The sequence below is a fragment of the Oryctolagus cuniculus genome, chromosome 8 (assembly GCF_964237555.1).
Source record: "Oryctolagus cuniculus chromosome 8, mOryCun1.1, whole genome shotgun sequence".
Lineage (NCBI taxonomy): Eukaryota > Metazoa > Chordata > Mammalia > Lagomorpha > Leporidae > Oryctolagus > Oryctolagus cuniculus.
In genome coordinates this window covers 91,461,453-91,470,588 of record NC_091439.1, presented here as the reverse complement: position 1 = coordinate 91,470,588, position 9,136 = coordinate 91,461,453, and positions in this window count along the sequence as shown.

Below are 9,136 nucleotides of genomic sequence, written 5' to 3'. Positions count from 1 at the left end.
CACTCTGGCAAAACAAAACAAAACAAAACAAAACAAAAAAAACCTAAATGAAAGATCTCCACGAGTGAGATCCCAGTGGAAAGAACAGGCCATCAAAGAAGGAGGTACCTTTCTCTGAAGGGAGGAGAGAACTTCCACTTTGACCATGGCCTTGTCTAAAAATGATCAGAGTCAGTGAATTCAGGGGGCTTCCATAGCTTTGGCAGCTCATGACAAGAGCCTAGGGTGATTACTGATGCCATAAACAAGAGTGTCAATTTGTTAAGTCAACAACAGGAGTCACTGTGCACTTACTCCTCATGTAGGATCTTTGTCCTTAGTGTGCTGTACATTGAGATTTAATGCTATAACGAGTACTCAAACAGTACTTTTCACTTTATGTTTCTGTGTGGGAGCAAACTGTTGAAATCTTTACTTGATGTATGCTAAACTGATCTTCTGTATATAAAGAGAATCGAAAATGAATCTTGATGTGAATGGCAGGGGAGAGGGAGTGGGAAAGGGGAGGGTTGCGGGTGGGAGGGATGTTATGGGGGGGAAGCCATTGTAATCCATAAGCTGTACTTTGGAAATTCATATTCATTAAATAAAAGTTAAAAGAATTAAAAAAAATCAGCATCAGACAGTGAAGGTCTTATAAACAGAAAAAATGCCTACTCTAGGCTGTGGCTATTTACAAAGTCAACTTCTAGAAATTAGAGCTTGAAGATGCACTCAAGATGGACACAGAGGTTTGAAATTACACTGCTCATATGGTATAGGATTCCAAGTGTAAAATAAAAGACTCAGAACTATTGACCCTAATGACACTTACATGAGTTAAGCATAGAATATCTTATAGAGTTTTTTTTTTTAATAACAAATGGTATGTGATGGCCTTCCAGAGAATAATTTTGAACTGAAGACAACATCACAGATATAAATTTTTTAAAAAGATTTATTTATTTGACAGACAGAGTTACAGAGAGGCAGAGGCAGAGGCAGAGAGAGAGAGAGAGAGAGAGGTATTCCATCCGCTGGTTCCCTCCCCAGATGGCCACAATGGCTGGAGCTGCGCTGATCTGAAGCCAGGAGCCAGGAGCTTCTTCTGGGTCTCCCACTCGGGTGTAGGGGACCAGGTGCTTGGGCAATCTTCTGCTTTCCCAGGCTATAGCAGAGAACTGGATCTGAAGTGGAGTAGTTGGGACTCGAACCACTGCCCATATGGGATGCCAGCACTGCAGGCAGTAGCATCACCCACCATACCACAGCACTGGCCATAGGAATAGAAATTTAAAAACACATGAAGAGGGGCGGGCATTTTGACACAGTGGGCTAAGCTACCACCTGCGATGTTCTCATTCCATGTCTAATTGCTGGCTTGAGTCCTGGATGCTTGACATCTGATCCAGCTTCTTGCCTGGGAAGGCATCAGAAGATAGCCAAATACTTGGGCCCCTGGCACCCACGTGGGAGATGAGGCTAATGTTCTTGGATTCTGGCTTTGTCCTGCTGGATTCTAACTTTGGCCTGACCCAAATCTGGTTGTTGCGGTCACTGGTGAGTAAATCACTAGACAGAAGATATTTTGCTTCCTCTCTCTCTGTCATTCATCCTTTAAATGAATAACTAAATCTTTTTAAAAATTAGAACCTATGAAGAATTTCAAAGAGGAGGAAGTCTAAACCAAAGAAATGTAAAATTTACACCTAAATATTTAGAGGAAGCATGACCTAAAAGGCATTTTAAAAAATGTAGTTTAAAATGTTCAAATAGATGAAAGAAGGAATCATCTCATAAAAAAGTATAGGAAATCAAAAAAAATAGACAAGTAAAAATCCTATAGTTGAAAAATACAGTCTTTGAAATTTAAAAAAAATGATAGAAGCATTTTAAATACTGGATCAGGTACAGTTAAAGAGAAGATTAAGGTTAGGGATGTGGAGAACATCCAAAGAAACCACCTGAAATACAGCACAGAGAAGTAAAGAGCTGTAAATTCTAAGAACTCCCAGAATTATTCCAACATCAGTTCCAGAAAGGCAAGATGAGGTCAGAGGGATTATTCATGAGACAATGGCTAAGAACTTTGAGAATAGAAGCAGAACATGAATCTTTAACTTAAAGATTTAGACCTAGTCTTAAGATGAATAAAGCAAGCCTACACCTAAACAAATACCAACAAAACTTCAGGACATCAAGAAATTTAAAATTCTTCCAATCCAAAAAGAAAAGAAGACATATTGCCCTAAAAAAAGTGAATTAGAATGGCAACAGATGTCCCACCAGCAAAACTATATGCCATGATGAAATGAAACATTCAAGATATTGAGGAAAATCACCGTTAAAATAGAATTCTACCACCTTTAACAGAAATATCTTTTTTAACAAGTGAACTCAAATCATTTACATAGAATTAAAGTTACAAAAATTCAGTAAAACAAATTAATTTCACATTTTCTTTGATGACAGAGTTTGCAATTTTAAGTGAGCAGCTTTCTGGAGTAAACATTTTCATAAACATAATTTTTTGGATCCTGCTTTTTTAAAATTTTACTTACATTATACAAGTTTCATATATTTCATATATACAGATTTAGGAACATAATGATACTTTCTAACCTACCCTCCTTTCTACCCATGCTCCAACCCTTCTTCCTGCTCCCTCTTCCATTCCCACTCTTAATTTTTACAAAGTTCTACTTTTTTTTTTTTTTGACAGGCAGAGTGGACAGTGAGAGAGAGAGACAGAGAGAAAGGTCTTCCTTTGCTGTTGGTTCACCCTCCAATGGCCGCCGCGGCCGGCGCACCGCGCTGATCCGATGGCAGGAGCCAGGAGCCAGGTGCTTTTCCTGGTCTCCCATGGGGTGCAGGGCCCAAGCACCTGGGCCATCCTCCACTGCACTCCCTGGCCACAGCAGAGAGCTGGCCTGGAAGAGGGGCAACCGGGACAGAATCCGGCGCCCCAACCGGGACTAGAACCCGGTGTGCAGGCGCCGCTAGGTGGAGGATTAGCCTAGTGAGCCGCGGCGCTGGCCACAAAGTTCTACTTTCTTTACTCAATGGTCATAAAGTTAATCCTACACTAAGTAAAATAGTTCAACAAATAGTATGAATTTAAAAAAAAAAACCCGTTCCTCAACAGAAGAGACATGGGCTATAAACATTGAATCTGATGGAATAGGGAACAATGTAAGGTGCTAGGCTAAGGATGAATAGTAAAAAAAAAAAAAAAAAGTAGGAAGTGCACTCTCAGGGAGGGGAGAATTAGAAAGCAAACGTCACTGGAAATTCTGCAAGAGGAAGAAGAACACTGTGGTCCTGTGCGGAAGGTGTGGATGCACAGCACAAACATGGACAAAACACACAACTGCAGCAGCCGAGAGCCAGAGCAGGTGGCAGCTTGGAGATGGAGGTGAGACCAGACTGCAGCAATATAGCCAATTGGTGTTACAGTCAAAGAGAGAGTGTGGTCTGAGTCCAGACTGGAGCCCTAGGGACTACTGGTTACTAGCAGCTGTCCACAGACGCAGTGGAAGTAAAAGGGGGCACATTTATCTCACCCCATCCTCTCCGAAACAGTGCCTGCTGCCCAGCTAAGAAACAGTGGGCACCATTTTGGGCCTGGGCAGTAGCTGCAGAAGCTTTTGTGTGTGTGTACAGAAATTGGCTAAGACAGGTCAGCATCTTCTCGGCAGTATTGGCAACAGTGGCAGGGAGAGGGCAACATTCAACAAATGGCTCTTGTATATGCATGTGATCTAGATATTCTAGTGGAGGGAGAAATCCGCAGTCCCCACTGACTTTGAGCCTGGCTGGAAGGATTGACAGGTGGCTGAGCACCCATGTAGGACTGTGAAGTGCCCCCAGCCTCCAAATATACCACAGCCTCTGGGGCTTGAGCCGCCTAGGCAGAGCTGGCTCAGGGACCATCTCCCTCTATGTTGACGAAACAGGCTGGAAGGGCAGAGCAGAACCTCTGTACCCAGTGACTGCGGGGCCTTGTGTGCTGAGACTGATGATTTGTTGGCTGCACAAGAGACTGCAGGGTGTAGCTGGGTCTATGGGCAATCATTGGGTACAGCTCCACGTGCTTGGAGCTCCTTGGTTGCCTGGGGCGGGTCATTGCAGTGGGAATTTTGTTCAGAGTGAGGACTGTGCAGATTATTTGTCTGGTTCATATGGTGGCATGGATGAGTGTTGAACTCTGGGGGCTAACACCTGAACATTGCTCAGCTTAGAGAAGAGGAGGAGAGGGTGTGATCACACAAACAGAGGTGACCATTTCTCCCATTCTGTTGGCAAGAGGAGATCTACCATGCCCAACTTGGGTGTTTACCCCGGATACGTCCCCTCAACCCCAAAGCACTGACCAGAGCTCCCTCGCCACGCCCAGCACAAACCTCTTGGTATTCTCTGAAAGTGTAGACATTCCACTAAGCCACAGAGGAATAGTTCAACTATAAGTGCCATCAGAGGATAAAACCAACAAGTAACTCCAAAAATGCCTAAAAATAAATGAAGGAATTCAAGAAACAAAAATAAGGAAGACATCATGACCCCCAAAAGGAACACTACAACGTTTCAATATTAGAATGTGAAGTTGAAGATATTGATGAAATGCCAGAAACAGAATTCAAAAGATTAATCATAGGATTACTCAAAAGCAATCCAAAGCAAATGCACAAAACTAAAGAAAACCATACATTGCTTGAGTGAAAAATTTTATGAAATTGAGATTATAAAGAGAAATCAAAATAAAATATTAGAAATGAAGAATTCAATAGATCAAATAAAAAATGCAGTGGAAAGCCTTAACAACAGACTTGGTGAAACAGAAGAAAGAATATCAAGCTAGAAGACAAATCTGTGGAAATCTTTCAGTCAAGTCAAAAAAATAAAAAAAGAAAGCTTAAAAACAGTGTTGGAGATTAATAGGATACTATCAGATAACCCAACATCTGGGTCTTAGGAGTTCCATGAAGGTCAGGAAAGAGAATGGACTATAAGGCTTATTTAGTGAATTAAGTACAGAAAACTTCTGCAGTTTGGAGAAAGAAAGGGATGTCCAAGTACAGGAAGTACATAGAACTCCTAATAGATATAACCAGAAAAGATCTTCACCACAACACATTGTACTCAAACTTTCAACAGTAAAATATAAAGAAAAGACTCTAAAATGTGCATGAGAGAAATGCCAGATTACTTTCAGAGGATCTCCAATTGGACTCACAGCAGACTTCTCATCAGAAATCCTAGGAGAGAATGGCGAGACACAGTCTAAGTCATAAGAGAAAAAACTATCAGCCCAGAGTACTATATTCTACAAAGCTCTCATTCATGAATTAAGGTGAAATAAGGACCTCCCATAACAAACAAAAATTTAAAAAATTATCACCACCCATCCAGCCTGACATAAACATAAATTTTTTTAAAATAAACATTTTGGGTCTCAAGGGTACACATCACCAAAATTTGGAAATTTTTCAATGGTTCTTAGAAAATAGACTTAAAGAGAAACTCTATGAAGACAGTATTAAAAAAAATGATTCTAAAGTAGCTCACCAGTTAATGTTAGCCAACCCTCTTTTATGTATGTGATCAGTGATTTAATCAGAAATTTGTGGTAATTGTCTTCTAATTCTTTTCAATATTTCCCATTAAGTTCATAACTTGGGCTTATAATCTAATATTTTCTTTTCCAGAAAAATCTAACTTAAATAATAAACAGCTTAAAGTTTTCTATTTTTTTAAAAAAGATTTATTTATTTATTTGAAAGGCAGAGTTGTACAGAGGCAGAGGCAGGCGGAGGGAGGGTGTCTTCCATCCACTGGTTCACTCCCCAAATGACTGAAATGGCCAGAACTATGATTTGAAGCCAGGAGCCTGGAGCTTCTTCTGGGTCTCCCCAGCAGGTTCAGGGGCCCAAGGACTTGGGTCATCTTCTACTACTTTCCCAGACCATAGCAGAGAGCTGGATCGGAAGTGGACCAAGAGTTACTACCTTTCAACTATCACTGAAGGAACTAGTAATTAATATATCTCAACAAGAAGAAAAAAAAAGAATCCAGAAGGAAATAATTCCAGCCAGTGCAGTGATTATCAAGGAAATTAGAGATACATTGATCAATAAAAATAAATATTGAGTAGGAATTGAGATTCATCTGGGGCAAGATTTAGAAAATAAAAATGTGGAACTTAGGTATTAGACTCAAGGAAGATTCAAGGGAGAATTTAGGAAGAAATTTAAAGTTTGCTAAGTTCTTTCCTTATTTAAATAAAGGATAAAGATATTGACCAAAAAAGAGACCATTTACAAAATTATGAAAATAATGAATGTAAAATGTATATTTATTATAATAATATCAAATATTTATACATTAATTAGAAATGCTGTAGGTCACTTCTGAGATAGAAGAGTAAATTAAAATATACCAGAGAGAACTCTTTTTAATCAATAAAAGCAGAAAAGGAAGAGTACATGTTGGAAAGCAAAATTATGTCAAGTAGAAAACAAAAAATGAGATAAGTAGAAATAAGGTGAAATAAAACATATAATTTTAAAGGGCTGAAGGTTGTTTATTTTCAAACTAGAATAAAAAATGAAATCCAGACATACAGTTATTTCCAAAAGATACACATAATAGCCAAACGACAGATGCTCTATGTCAGAGCATCATTAAAAAAGAGAGCTGATACAAAATGGTCAGAATAAGGTTCAAGTCAAAAACTTTAATTGGAATTGAGAGAAACCTTACCTAAAGATACAAATAATAATGCTCCAGGGGTTGGGGCATACAGATCTCTCTCTCTCTCTCTCTCTCTCTCTCTCTCTGCCTTTCCAATGAATAAATAAACCTTTAAAAAATAGCCAAGTGGCCCTTGGTAGAAAACAGTTTCCTCATCCATGAAAGAACATGGATTCCAGGGTTTCTTTTTTTTAAGACTTATTTTATTTATTTTAAAGGGAAAGTTATATATATATGGAGAAACAGGGAAGGAGACGGGGGAGGGAGGGATCTTCCCATCGTTGGTTCACTGCCCAAATGTCCACAGCAGCTTCGGCTGGGCCCGGTTGAAGAATCATTGGTTAATATAAAGAAAGCAATAAAAGAGACTAGCACAAAAGTACTATGTAAGCTTACATATTTTTATCTGTATTATTTCTTTTATTAAGGCAAACTATAAGCAATTATTAAAATTTCCACTTGCAAAGGTGGATATATTAATGTTTAGTGCACAAATCTTTGAACTGTTTTATCCTTTTGATTTATCCAAAAGAAAACCAGTAGAAGGAAGGAAAGAAAAGAGAGGAAGAGGTAGAGGGGAAGAAGAAAGAAAGGAAATGTCAAGTGGAGAATGAGGGAGACAGAATTTTCCATCAGCTGGTTCACATCCCTGATACCCACAACATGCAGAGCTGGGTCAAGTGGAAGCCAAGATCCCGTAACTCCAACCAGATCTCCCACGTGGGTGGCAGGAATCCTAGTACTTGGGGGTGTCATCTGCTGCTTCTCCCAGGGTATATATTAGTAGGAAGGTGTAGTGTTGAAAATGCAGAGTATCTGGAATTAGAACTGAGCACTGGGATGTAGGAGGCAGGCATCCCAAGCAGTGGCTTAATCCACTGCACCAAAATGCCCACTCTAGTTCCAATTTTTCGATTGTGCTATCTTCCTATATTTGGGTGTCAATATTATGCAGGCTTAATGCTGTACAATAATAATAAAAAGCAAGGAATCTGGGGCCAGACTGTCCAGATTCAGATCCCAGCTCTGCTACTAGTAACTACATGATTATGGGCAAACTATTTAACTTCTCTGTGCTGCAGCTTCCTGTTCTGTGAACTGTGAGGTCCAGAATATTTCAGGTTCACCTAATTACTCTGATGCATCTCTTCACATCCTAAAGGAAAGGCCTAAGTGTGGAAACAGAGATCCTTTTTTGGAGCAGGACCTAGATTCTAATTCTTGTCTCAAGTCCTTGTAGGTTTGCTAATAGCTCTGCTCAGCTTTTCAACCTCAAATCTACTACTTTGTCTGCTAAGGGACGCTGAAGAGAAAACGCCACCTGAAATGTGGGTCTCAGCACCTGCCCTCCCAGATGTGGACACCTCTGCTTCTCCCTGTCGTGCCAGGGGTCTGATGCCTGCAGACAAATGCTTTGCTTTGGGTTTTTCTGCTCCACTGGATCAATAGGAAGGTTGATCTCAAACACCACATTCTCCCCACTTTTTATCATTAGTGGAACATTTAAATAAACTGTAAGGTTTCCTCTTCTTTTTTTAAAAAAGATTTATTTATTTATTTGAGAGATACAGTTACAGAAAAAGAGAGAGAGACAGAGACAGAGAAACAGAGATTTTCCATCTGCTGGTTTACTCCCCAAATGGCCACAACAGCCGGAGTTGGGCCAATCCGAAGCCAAGAGCCAGGACTTCTTCCAGGTCTTCCACATGGGTGCAGGGGCCCAAACACTTGGGCTGTCTTTTACTGCTTTCCCAGGTCACAGCAGAAAGCTAGATCAGAAGTGGAGCAGCCAGGACTCGAACCAGTGTCCATATGGGATGCCGGCACTGTAAGAAGAAACAATTTACTGTGACTGGCCCCAAGATTTCCTCTTATAATGCTTATTTGAATTATGTTTATATCTCTCTTGCTAGCTGTCCTGTGTGTCTTCTATTGTGCATCAAGCAATGTCTGTTGCCTTTTCTGTTATTTCTGAAAGGTATTCATTTCTAAAACATTTTGTTTTCCTTGAGCTCTAGATTTTCTGTTATCTCATCACATGGCCCTGAGGTCTTCTCTGTTATCTTTAAGAGCAAGCTGAAATTATGATTTTTATTTGCTCAGTGGAAATACTTTTCTTATGCAAGTCCAAACCCTGCCATGCTTTCTTTCCTCCTTTATCCTGTAATAACTTAGAAGATTGTTTCAAAGAACAACATACTTAATTAGACAATAAAAGAAATATATACATGTAGTGTATATATACATATACATGGTTTAGTAGCATTATCTGTAATAAGCCTCATGTAGAGCAAAATATTTTGGAATGAAAGTCATCTCATTCTTTTTTTTAAAATTTATTTGAAAGGCAGAGTTAAAAAAGAAAGAGAGAGAGAGAGAGAGATCCTCCACCTGTTGGTTCACTCCC